At 34.3% G+C, this 14156-nt stretch overlaps 1 protein-coding gene across 1 annotated transcript in view; it reads right to left on the reverse strand.

Annotated features, from left to right (window-relative positions):
* Positions 1 to 14156, reverse strand: part of LOC114241381 (facilitated trehalose transporter Tret1-2 homolog) — a 48654-nt gene extending 34498 nt beyond the window's left edge. The window contains exon 1 of the mRNA XM_089728351.1: positions 14138 to 14156. The gene's annotated coding sequence lies outside the window, so the exon portion shown is untranslated. The remainder of the gene's footprint in view (positions 1 to 14137) is intronic.

Here is a 14156-nt window from a genome sequence, read left to right on the forward strand (position 1 = left end):
AAGCATGTTGCTGATAACTTTATTTCTGTAATCTGACGAAGCATGTTGCGGATAATAACATGTACTTTTAGGTTAGGAATATTGTGTTCTTTTTTTTATAATAAATATATTAATTATGAAACTTCTAAACTAAAATAAAAAAAATAAAAAAATTATTATTACTTATATGTATTTATTTTATGTATTTCATTATATATGTACGTGTATCTATATGTTTATGTTATTTATGTGTGTAATTGTGTATGTATATAGTCTGATATATTATGTATTAGTGTTTCTTTTTATTATTGTTATTGTGTATTGTATAAATAAGTAAATTGTTTAGATTGTACTCATCTACCTACTCATGTAAAGCTTTCCTTCCTTAAGAACGGTTAGCTGGTAGATAACTCAATTGTTGAGTTAAGCTCGCCATTTTTTTATATCTTATCGCAATAACTGTATTATATTAACTGTGTGTACAAATAAAGAATAAATAAATAAATGAATAAATAAAACTGTTGTTTAGTATGTATATGTCAGTAATTGTGAAAACACGATCGACATTTTAATTAACTAGATCATATCTAGAGGGAATATTCTTGCTTGGCCAAGAATTGAAGTATTCTTTTGCTGTATCCACAAACTTCGGCACTAAATTTATAGCTTGTCAAGATATCAACGTAGATTAATTAGTTTTTCAATTTTATTACACACAATTCTGTAGTACTCAGTTTCAAAATAGATTATAATCAATCGCAAACATTTCTAATTGGAGCAGATATTTCTCATTTCTGAGAACACCTAACATAAACCAATTACATTGCTGGCTGTTCTACGAATCTTCTTTTAATTAAACTACGCTGCCTGGTTCTTCTCAAATTGCATACGTTTCATTATCAGTGATCTACGGACGAACTTATTTATTTATTTACTTACTTATTACTGATTTTTTTATTTTCACATTAAGTTTTCGCCGGATATACGCACGTATAAGTCGGTGTATCGTCACTATTTGGTTAACTAAAATTAGTTAAAATTAACTGTTTCATTAATGCTACGCATGTAAATAACTGCTTAAGACGGAATTCATGACTAAGCTACCCCCACTACTTTACTATCAACACGAGTAGCTATTGTCGCACAAAACATTCCGACTCGAACAGCCGAACGAGGCGGAGCTCCTTATTGTTATCATTGTACACCTGAAATGTAATAAATGGAATTCATTGGAAAAGTGACTCTTAATTACTGTCACTATGGAAAACAATGATAATGATGAAGAGAATGGCGTCAGCGACGCTGACGTCATCATTTTAAAAACACCATGGAACCAGCCTCTATCTGTCAAACCTACAAAATTAATCAATTCAATCTGAATACTGCTAGTAAGCATGTACGGGTAACTGTCCTACCTATTTCTACAACGAATCAGTCATGTATTTCAATTTGTAGGGAGAAATAGCTATTATATAATACAAGCAAGACTTAGCCATCGTTCATGTGAGTATAAAAAGGCAAATAAGTACGGGGGCCCATAAATTTTTATGCCGTTACACAGTAACTGGATGCTGCATATACATACTTGATTTCAGAAAATTTAAATATACAACTGGTTCGTATCAAAGAACATATATAATAGTAATAAAAAAAATACTATTCACTTTTGTTTAAGATCTCATCACTCTGTAACAATTCCTTTAAATTCTTATGATATAAATATAAAGTTTTCTGAAAATCAAAGTTATTACCGGATCGGAAATAAAATGCCACAGCACTGTGCAACCGCGGTAGAAACTCTGCAGGCTTTGCTTTTTTTTTATTCCACGAACTCAGCCCAATACATTAAACATCCGTGTAGATTTAACTTAGACTGTAAATAAATTGTAGGTTATAAATTGTTAGAACGTCAGTTTTATACTTTTTGTAGTATTTTTATACAATTCTTAATAAAACAATGTAACTTATGTGCTAACGCAAAAAGATTGCTGGATAATTTTTCTATTACCATATTTATAACTTCATCGTTCATAAAGCACGCATCGTTAGTAATGTTAGGTAGGCAGCGGCTTGACTGTGCCCCTACATTGCTGACGTCCAGGGGCGACCGTATCCACTCACCATAAGGTGGGCTGTATGCTCGTCAAGTAAGGATGATAACAAGGACAGTAAAAAATACAGTTTTCATTAATTTTCATTGTAAGTAACCCACAATTTAAGTAAGCACAACGATCGATTATACCATACATTGCCGGCTGCCTATCTTCGAATAGGAACTCGCAATGTTTGAAGCTGGTAGGTATAAGGTAGCGTGTCCAGAAAGAGACAACTCATCTTAGCGCTGATCCGCTGCGATTGTAGGGGGACAGGAACAGAGATTTTGTACCCTGTTTGTGCTCTCTCAATGTCGATTCGAAAACCCATTTGCCCAAAATGCCCCCTTTGGACACATAAAGACGACGAGATTGCGTAACGAGATTCGGAGACGGTACCTCTCCAGTCGCCAATGTGGGATACATCCATGTGCCCATCCCCAAAACTTCCCGTATGCCAATCCAAATATAAAAAAAATATATAATTATTTGAAAGTGCATAATTAATTAGTCGCTGTTGGAAGACAAAGCAATTGTAGAAAGACAAATCTCTTACGAATCACAGACACGTAGATAGCACTTGATAGCAAGTTAGAGAGTTAATTAGACGAAAGTTAAGCAGTTAACAAAGCTAATATTTTCCGTATGAGAGACTGCCTGTCTCTCAAGTACCGTTATGTTTCCGCAACCCAATTTAAATGTTATGCAATCAATGTAAAAAAAATTAAAGGATCGGTTCATTGAACTTTTCATGTGGATAAAATTATTTGTGAAATTCAGGAACCCCTTACTTGTACAATATTTATTTTAAGTTTGTTAGATTGATTTATGGGAAAACTTTTTGTTTAGACATATTTAATGAGCTTACAACTTGCCACAAGCAGACACGTTGTAAACAATCCATCGCTAATTGCAGCAGTAAAAACAGTTCAATGCAAAGGCTTGAGTTAGTGATTCGAGACAAAAATACTGTTAGATAGAAACTCCTAATTATGTTTCTTCTTTTGTGTTTTATATATTTCATTAGTAAAATTTTAAAGTGTCTATGGAATTTGTTCACCGGTATAGTCGTATCGCCCGATATCAGTACAACGGACGACTTATCGTTTAGGCCAGAGCCAGGCCTCAGAGTTCAAGTTTTGAAAGACGGTTAATTACAAGCAAGTTTAACTCGGATAAGTGCGGCTTATTAAATCATAAATATTCAATAAAATAAGTTCTGCTTATGTACGCCTAAGTAGCTTTAGAAGCATTTTTGAAATGGTTGTAATTGTTCCGAGGAAACGTATTTCGTGAATCAATCTTCCTGTGATTAAAAAAACGTTGCCTTCGTAAAGGTAAAAATTGCGTTAGAGCGCGAAAGTAAATGTAAAATAAATAAAAAATTAGAATCCGATTTTATTTCAAACAAAAAACCCTGTTGAGTTTTAATAAATTTATTAAAATAACAAAAAAGGAGTTTCTAATTCATAAGGAAGAGAATGGGACCCTTAATGCTCAAAACAGTTCTCGCAGACTACCGACACTGAAGAGATGTAATTACGAAGGTAAATGCTAAGAAGGTTTAGAAAATACAGGCCGGTGAGATTTTCGCCGCTAAACAGGTAGTCTACCTTTCAGCAATGAGCCCAAGGGAAAGCTTTAAATTACAGAAATAATCTGTAAAAACTAAATAAAAAGGTAGGCGTGGCTCTGCCCCTGGCATTGCTGACGTCCATGAGCAACGGTAACCACTTACCTTCAGGTGGGCCGTATGCTCGTCTGCCTACAAAAGCAAAAAACAAAACTTTCAAGGCAATTTAGTTTACTAAACTTTGGTTTTCATTTCACTATTTTAAACCGACCCGATTCTATATCACTAGGTGGAAACGATGTTAACATCCCGATAGTAGACTGAAGCTCATTAACAGCATTGCGAAACCGCTGCCACCAACCTTGAGACATGAGGTCGGATGACATATACAATACAAAATAATTTATTACCAAAACAAATTACAATTTGAACAACTATGGAGCTTACACTAGGCAAGCCTGCACCGTGAGCATCCGTTACACTCAACAATTACTATTTACGCCTCAGTTCGCAAATAATAAATAAATTAGATAAAAATAATTTTAAAAATGTTCCCCCTTTTTTCTCTAACTTTTTCGGTTTTCATTGCAAAAATATTCTTGTACTCATTTATACTCGACTAAACTTCGTTGAACCACATTATTAGGAGACGAAATTTTTATTTGTTATTGATTGATCATAAAAAACTTCATCCTGCTGCTCTGAATTGACAAATTTATTACTGGTGGCAGGACCCTATAGTGAGTCCGCGCGGGTAGGTACCACCACCCTGCCTATTTCTGCCGTGAAGCAGTAATGCGTTTCGGTTTGAAGGGTGGGGCAGCCGTTGTAACTATACCTGAGACCTTACAACTTATATCTCAAGGTGGGTGGCGCATTTACGTTGTAGAAGTCTATTGGCTCCAGTAACCACTTAACACCAGGTGGGCTGTGAGCTCGTCCACCCACCTAAGAACAAAAAATTGTATTAAGTTTAAGGTAAAGAAAGTGATTAAATTTTATTGAAATTAGATTAGCATCAATGCATGTGACTAGGAGATGTATGGAAATGGTAGTGCAAGGTAGAGGGGAAGAGGTCGACCGAAGAAGACATGGATGGAGTGTGTGAATGACGATATGAGAGAGAGAGGAGTGAGTGTTGAGATGACGGCTGATAGAAGAGAATGGAAGAGAAAAATTAGCTGTGCCGACCCCACCTAGTGGGATAAGGTGGAGAAAAAGAAGAAGAAGAGATTAGCATCAATACTGTTTTTGTTTATGTCTGCCATTTGTTATCTTAGGAACGTGTGAAAATGAATACAAATACAAAAAACTAAATCGAAAACATTCGGTAATACGTTGTACGTTGCGAATTTAATTCAATGAATTTCAGCTTGAGATAGATAAAATGTTCACTTAATTATGAATGCTACAGTTTCCGAAGACAAAATCGCTGTTACATCCCTTACGTATTCATGTTTGCCAACTCAGCGCCCGGTCTGGAAGAAACTGTCTGCAAAACGTGTCTCGACTACCGAGATGCAACTACTACGATTCGGAAATGCAGCTTTATTGAGATGTTACAAATACCAGTCTTCTTAAACTCCTTAGCTAAACTTTTTCAACGGGTCGCGTGCTTTATTAAAGTGGATATTTGCTTAGTGACCTTTAGGTTAAAAAGTAAAGATTTTTTTTGTTTTTTTTTTAATTCTGTTTAATTTGGAAATGTCTTGAAATATTTGTTACTTCTTTGTTTTTTATTACCATCGAAAACATAATAAGCACAAATTATGTGCGCGCACACGTACGAACGCATATAGGATAGATAGATGATAGATGATAACAATAAAATAAACGAAATGAAATATGTACTATAAGTTTCATAACATATTAAATTTTAGGTACAACTTTGAAAATTTGACGTTTATAATCTGTACAAAGTTAGCACGAGCGAAACACACAACCATTGTGTTTGACAGTAAGGCTGGTTGATAGATCAGGCAAGTGCCTATCAATGAGTTCGAACAGTTAAACTAAAAGTTTTGGCCGTCGGGAAAACCCTTGACATAATGTCTGACACATTCTCCCGAGAAATATACGTTCTGTAAACTTTACCTACCCATGTTTACCTATGCACGATATTTTCATACGAAAGTGTTTTGTAAAGTTACCCCTAATAACTTATTGACCGTCGTATCCCCAGAGGCCAGTAATATATATATAAAACAAATATAGGGTTTCTTTACTCGTTACGGTTATTTATTGAATCCTTAAATATTTTACAGCATCACATTAATGAAAACTTCCAATAAAATGGTTTTTTGACACGCAATGTTCAAAGATCGAAATTGTCCGATAAAGTTCAATGTTAATAATTATTAAGCATATTCAAGTAAGCTAATACTGCTCTGAGATGGTCGAGTGTTAAAAACAAGACTTATCTTAAAGTAATATTCATACCAATTATTCATACATTCTCATTAAATGCCTTAATTTACATTTAAAAGGTGAGAGTAACGTAGGAAAACTTGTCTAAGTTATTTCATAGCGCAATCAATGTATTCAGTAGGTATTCGATTTTTAAATGTAATAATATTATATGTGACTCTGTGACGGTGACAGAGAAATACGAAAATCAAACTGCAACCAATTTTATATTCGCCAGAAATGTTCCAGATTACAATCCTTTTACTTTCACATTATTTGAATGATAAAATACTATACCTAAATTCAAGCGTTGTTTCAACAGACTGACTCTTACTAGGCAATTTAATAGTATGATCCCTTAAATAATTCAATTGTATGCACTCCGCCGGGAACAAAAGCGGACGGATTTCGCACTGAACATAACATAATTTGGAGCTCCATATTCGTAAATTGCAAAGCTTTTAGTGTTTTAATTTTAACATTGTTTGTTGTAGTATGTTTTATGTCGCTGTTCCAAAATTTACTGTCAAACTTTGATGATAAGTTCCCTAAACATAGCACAGATTCATAAGACGTAATCACTACTTTAAGTTTTGTTTGATTTTTCATTACTATTTTTTCCGCTACCTAATTGTTAGTGGCCTAACGGGTTATTCCAACTACACGTGGATGGGAGGAAAGATTCGTTGAAACAATTGTGATAGCCCACCGGACCGGAATCGCGACTCATTGAAATGATCCTAAGTCATTAATACAAAACTTTTCTTGGTCTTTAGCTAAGTATTACAGGTTTTTAGGTAAGCTCACGCGAGTATGTACCACCGTAAGATAGGATAGATAGATAGATAAGATGGTATGATTCAGAAGGCGGCATTAATGTCGCAGTATTTGTGGCTCCAGTGACCGTTTAATATTAGGTAAATCGCTAGCTCTTCAGCCCATTAACGCTAATAAATATTAAATGAACTTATTATTACTATCAATGTGTATATAAAAAGCAAAGTGATGAAGCAAACATATGTATATGTTTGATACTTCACTATCAGTAACTTTCTCAATAACTTAATTAAACGCCTTTTATCTTTAGAAGCAGTAATGAAAAATCGTTAAAAACCCACGTAAACGTCTAAATTTTAGTAAGAAAATTCGGCATGCGACAAAGACATTCCTTGACGGCGACAAGACGACTATCCCCTTTTGTTCTTGAGGTGTCTATTCAAGCAGCGAAAGATAAAAATTACCAAGTCGGAGGTGGTTCGAGGCGTTTTTATCAAAGAAGAAAACAAAGGGTTGTTTAATGACGGTATTAGTGGAAAGTTCACGATAAATTCGGCCTCGTTAGGGGTTCTTTGTCACTGTTGTATTGCGTCGTGAGTCAGGTACTCAAGAACTGAACTGTTTTATTAATAAACCTAATTCATTGTGAATTTGTGAAATAAGTAAAGCGTATTCGGTACTCGAATCGACGGGAATTCTAATTTTAATGTTAACAAATGAATTTTTGGTATGTTTACTTAGAGCGTTTAATTTGAATATAGTTCAAACTGTGTATTTACTTTGTGTGTGATTTTCATAATTTAGTGAGATCGTCTTGAAACTTAGGCGGAATGTTTTAAATGCTACATATACAATTATATGCCGCTAGCAAATCTTGTTTGAAATAACGTGGATTCATTGCCGAGGGGCAAAAAGTGACTAAAGGGTAACTGATAGTATTGTGGAGCATTGTAGCATCTCCCACTGTTAGTACCACGCACCATATTTGGTTTCCTCAACGCATTTTGAACGCAGAAATTTGAATTATACTCCTAATATTCAAGGTAGCATATCCATTACTCCAATAAAAATAAAGCGCATTATCATATTGGTTAACTACTTGAGATTGTTGGTTTTTTTTTTTTCGATGGGCAGATAAATACATAACCCATGTAGTGATCTCGTAACGGGCTCAGACTCTGCTACCTGAAGTCCAAATCACGTTTCCAATGTAATAAGGACTATACTATCTTAGAAGCCGAAAATGGTGCCAAGGTGCTAAAATGCTAATTATTTTTTCTACTACGAAATCAAAGTCCGATACTTAAATTCTGTACCCTTGAAGTTAATAGCTTATGTCCTTATCTCGTATATCTGCTTAATATAACCATGACAGAATTGGTTGGAAACGTTGCATATGAAAAGTTACTTAAGCGAAAACAGAACTATAAAAATATACCATAAAATGAAATCAAACTCGAGATATTGTAACATTTTGGTAATAGTCCGTGACACTAGGTATTATGAGTATATACAAAATCCTGGTCATTTGTACTGCGAAGCATTCGTGTACTCTAGTTGAAAGGAGAATCCGCTATTACGTATTAAGTATCTACGCCATGCCCAAGACTGGTTGACAGCATTCCAGTTATTTTTACCCGACTGCCGAAGGAGGGTATCTATTTCCGAGCGAATATATGTACATATATGTATAATTAATTGGCACGATTGACATTTAAGGTGTCGTCATTATGACATAATAAATATAAGGAGCTGCTACATCTCAGTTCTGAAACCAATATTATATGTATTTACATTCAGTAGAAAAGTATCAGGAATGGATGATTTGGGGAATAAGCGAGAATGGCACTATTAAATACAGTGTTGTTTTTAATTATATCATATCTAGTCAATATTGCGAATTTCATAATGCACAAAAAATCGAAAAGAAAGTTGTCATAATTTGGCATCGTCAATTTGATGGAATTTCGTGTTCGAATCACTGAAGTATGAAACCTATGGAAATGAAACGTCAACAAAAAATGCGTGCCACTGTGACGTCATCTGGCCGCTAAACATGGCGGTTCTAGTGTTGCCCAGAAGATTTTAATGTTATTAGGTTTTATCGATAAACGTTCTTGGCTCATCTCTATATATAAAAATGAATTGCTGTTCGTTAGTCTCGCTAAAACTCGAGAACGGCTGGACCGATTTCGCTAATTTTAGTATTAAATTATTCGTGGAAGTCCAAAAAAGGTTTAAAAGGTGAAAAAATATGAAAATGCTCGGAATTAAATAAAAATAACAATTTTGTTTTTCCTTTGATGTTTATTTTATACAAAAGTTTAGGTCTTTTATTTATCGATTGAGGTACTACGAAGTCTGCCGGGTCAGCTAGTTTTATTATAAATATACTTGAGTATTAATCATTGGTAGAATTTAATACTTTAATAGGAAGTAAGTATATTGTTATGTGCAAAGATGATGTGATTTAGATGTGTGAAATCTAAGACAGGTCGTGCTTCAAATTTGCCAAGTAAACGATATTTTTAAAAGTTGCTACACCGATTTTTTACATATGGCGTACCTAATACAGTGCCATCTGTCCATTTCTAGCATGCTAAATTTTACCATCGTTTCGTATGTTGCCGTCTTCCTCGCACTTGCTTATATGCCGGAAAGGGATGAAAGCTTTATGTCGGCGATAAAACGTTAGCATGCTATAGCTATGCTGTTTTGGATATCAAAATAAGAGTACGTGTTTTTCTTAGACTACTAACCTCTCTATTACAATCTATTTTAATTGTGTTGCTGACTCTAAAGTCCGTAACACACTACCGCAACGCACCTCAAGGTAGGTGCGCCGCACCATTTGAATCACTCTTCAAATTTTAAACTTATCAAGGGACCGCGTGATAAAAAAAAACACCTTCAGAATATTTATTCAAATACAAACGTCATTCCTTATGACTTCCTCTCTAAAATCACTTAATTATTACAAATTTAACGAGTTTACAACAGTTTTTTACTTGCTACGGAATAAAACTATTTTATTTAAATAGTTCCGAAGAGAGATTTTGTCGGTAACCTTTTTCCCGAAATATCTAAACAGAATGTCTAATTAGGTTTTGATGACACATTTTATTAAGAGGTATTTAAGATTAGTGTCATGATCAATAGATTCCGACCGAAAAATGGTGTCCGATTTTTCAGAATAGTGCTCCATAATGAATTTAAATATATATAGATAATAGTTTTGGGGCATCGACTTGTTTTGGGATCCTATAAAATATGTTTTAATTTTGTATGTTTTAAGCGAGGTAGCATGATAAAATAAGAAATTTTATATAAGCAATCATATTAAATCGATATCGAAGTCAATAAATAATGTACAACCCAAGACAGACGGCTGAACTGACGTGACAATCACATTTGATAAAACTAATTTATTTTATTTATAATAACGAATATGTTAAAATCAAATGACATATAAAGTAAAGAAATACATAAATCTTTGGAAAAACACAATTTCATTAATAATGCTACTTAATTTAATGTAGACCTCAACCACCCGTACGAAGAAAGGAACAAGGGTAACAAAAGTACACCCTATGAAAAGAGAGAGCTTATGGAAATGCAATCCAGAATCATAAGATTCAATTCATAAAATACATTTATAATCTCTAGTTAAATAAATCTTAGATGTGAGTCTTAAATGAAAGAAGGAATTAATAAGAATTAAGCATATCTATACTAATATTATAAAGAGGAAACATTTGTTTGTTTGTTTGTTTCGAATAGGCTCCGAAACTACTGGATCGATTTGAAAAATTATTGTTCCATTAGAAGCCGACATTTTCCCTGATGAACATAGGATACTTTTAAAAAAAAAAAATATTTTATTTTTTTGGTTTCATGTGTGTTTTAATGTTTCCGAAGCGAAGCGAGGGCGGGTCGCTAGTATTTAAATAATCGGACACGTTTTCTTTACTAATCTATACTAATATTATAAAGAGGAAAGATTTCACTATTCCCGAGTGACATAGGCTACAATCTTTTTTGTAAAAAATTTGGAATCCTTACTCAAATTCCAATAATGTAACCCAAGGTGTAAAAAAATTACATAAAATATTCCTTACATCGCGTGCCCTGCGAAAACTATTGATGATAGAATAAAATAATGTACTACGACTTTGTAGAACACATTATTAGTTACAAAAAGTGTCGCGACAGCATTTGTCTAACTATTATAGTTATGCCGCAATAAGTGTTATTTTATTTTAAAAAAATTAAAAAACGTCAAATATCGTTGAAATTTTTGTTAAAGACCCGAGCGGAGCCGGAGCGGGCCGCTTGTAATTACATAAATTGCGAATATTACTTACCGATTACTTGTGATAATATCTACTGCACTAAACAAATTAATTAAACGATAGACAAAATTGTGAGTGGAAAGCTGTTCAGACTGTTAAGACTAACAAAATCTGACTTTTGCACTGATCATAATTTACGTCTATTTCCATTTAAAAATCAAATGGTTACTTATAGATAATTCAATGCGAAGTACGTGGTTAAGTAGTGAGGTACAATCCATTAGCACGGACTGCTATTACTCCGATTGCGAGCTAAACGTAACACTGACATTTGCACCCAGATGCTCTGGCCGGATAAAGAGCATTCACGTGTGATCTGAAAACATTTTTATTCTCTGCTTTCAGACATCGTGTTTACTGTTGTTGTTTATGGGTTTAAAAGGTATAATCTATTCCGTGCGAAGCTCGTAACCGAACTGGCCACGTGGCGATGTATTTTTAACACTTCGTCGATACACGTATATTTAAATAAACATATTATAGTTAGTTTGAAGAAATAGGTCAGTGTACTTTAAATGAGAGGTCACCTTAAATTTGTTATTCTTTGTAAATTCATATAGGTTTATTATTATCTCTTTTTGGTTTCCGCATTTGGAACGAATTTGTAGTTTTTTTTTTTAATGATTAAAGGATTACTGGTGGCCCGGAGGCCTTTCCAGTTTCACCAGGACAGGTGGGCGAGCAAAGGCTCAGCCAGGATGGGTGGGATTTGCTAACAGCTACCCGAGCGCCTCCGAAGGAGACCTAACAGCTCAAGAGTAGCTGCTTCGCGAATGAATCTACTACCGGATCGGAATGGCGACCCACTGAGAAGATCTGGCGAGAAACTCAGCGAGCTGATTCATGGGTTAGGTTGCACGGTGAACTCTTTGTCGAGTTCGACGAGTACGGTTACCGAGGTCCCTAGGCCTGCTCCTAGTGTTAGAGCTGAAGGCGTCTAATGCAAAGGTTATTGGATCTGATGGATCCGTAAGGACGTGTCTAGAGCGTCGACGGTGACTGGCTCCTGCGTGATCAGGATTCGGGGAGTAGTCAGCGGCGGCAACGATAAGGCGATTATCATGACGCATAGCCTTATCGAAGTACCGTTCCGACGCTGACTTCATGTATTTCTGGATAGATTCGAGGCCCAGGTCGTCGTGTAGATCAACGTTCCTCACGAACCACGGAGCTCCAACGGCTATTAGTTAGTATTCACGCAATTAATGTCTGCTGACTGTCAAACAAACAAAAGACCACAACCAAATAAGCACTTTTTAAGTGATCCTCGATGTACTGATGAAAAGATGATATGTATTATGATTACATAAAGGTCAACAACAACAAGGTCACGCGATATATTTATAATATATTAAATTATTTTTCAGATCATTATGAGATACTATTTGCTATTTTTAGAGCGTTTATAAAGTAAACTTACTTTTTTTTATTTAAATGCATAATTTTAAAATAATCCAATTGCTCCAAATCCCCTTCCTAATCTTGTTGTTTGAAACTTTACAAATTTTGTATGACAAATTTCTTGTAAATCTATACTTAATATTATAAAGCTAAAGAGTTTGTTCGTTTGTTTGGTTGGATGCGCTAATCTCAGGAACTACTGGCCCAATTCAAAAAAATCTTTCAATGCTAGATAGCTCATTTAGTGAGGAAGCCTATAGAGCATATAACATTACGCTAAGACCAATACGAGTGGAGCACTAATAAATAATGTTTCAAAATCGATATATCATCAAATATTATATAAAATAAAATAAAATCCTTTTTTTTTTATTATTATTAAATTTATAATAAATTATTCGACGGTAATATTATAGAATACGCTAAAATATTTTATTACAGGTATTTAATTGAAAAGAATTTGCCCTTTACATCATTTGATTTCAATGAGTATCTTTGAAGATATCGCAGTTTGAAAATAACATCGCAGCAAAATAATGATCAAGCGTGTAATAATGATGTACAAGCCGTCGGCCGGGTGGCACGCGGCGGCACAGTATATGAATAATAAATAACAAGAAACACCCAAATCACTTCAAGATAAGCTTTGAAAGTTGTAGATTTTTCTCGATTTCTCCAGGATCCTATCATCAAATCCTGATCCTGATGATTACAGGACCATTCGGGAATCCTACCTTTTCGAATAAAAAAAAGAAAAAAGAATTACCAGAAAAACCGGTGAACAAATGTAAATAAAAAATAGTAGTCGAATTGATAGCCTCCTTTTTTGAAGTCCGTAAAAAAGCGTGATTATGGTACCTTAAACAGCTCCTTAGCATTCTATTATTCAAAAATATTTTCACCTTCTACGTAAATGGAGTCGCGGGTAAAATTTAGGGTTATCACAAAGTAACTATTCCATGCGAACGAAATCGCGGGCAAAAGCTAGTTTCAATTTTTCTATTACGCTATCGCTTCGACCAGCTTTACTCCAAGAATTTCGGGACAACTCTTCCCTGGCAAAGATAATGTCTACAGTTGAATTTACACAACACAGAACACAGAGCAAGTTCGTAAAATGAATAAGCTGTTGATGGAGTTGTGACGGTTTCTGGAACACGACATGGCTAATAATGTGGGAAGCTTGAAAAATCGTTGACCGAAAATATATTAACCCTGTTTAAAAGTTGGAAATTGAGTAGTACGGCATAACCTCAAAGTTTTGATTTTAATTTTAAATCAGGCGAGTCCTCAAAAGAGCTAAATTGACTTCGAGCCAAAGCAGAACAGTTATTAAAAACAGATAAGATAACCTGAAATACTCGCAAAAAAGACTCAATGAGGCTTACAATTTCAAAAAGCGTATTTTTTCATTGTTTTTTTTTTACTATACATAAACAATTGGACTGATAAACCATTATTTTTCCGATACATTTTCTCTAATACGCGTTTTAACACCTTCTATATTTATCTTATATTTTATTATTTAGTAGCACTCCCAAACTTTTCATACTTACTGTAAAATATGTACTTGCT

The sequence above is a fragment of the Bombyx mandarina genome, chromosome 06 (genome assembly GCF_030267445.1).
Source record: "Bombyx mandarina strain Sakado chromosome 06, ASM3026744v2".
Taxonomy (NCBI): Eukaryota; Metazoa; Arthropoda; class Insecta; order Lepidoptera; family Bombycidae; genus Bombyx; species Bombyx mandarina.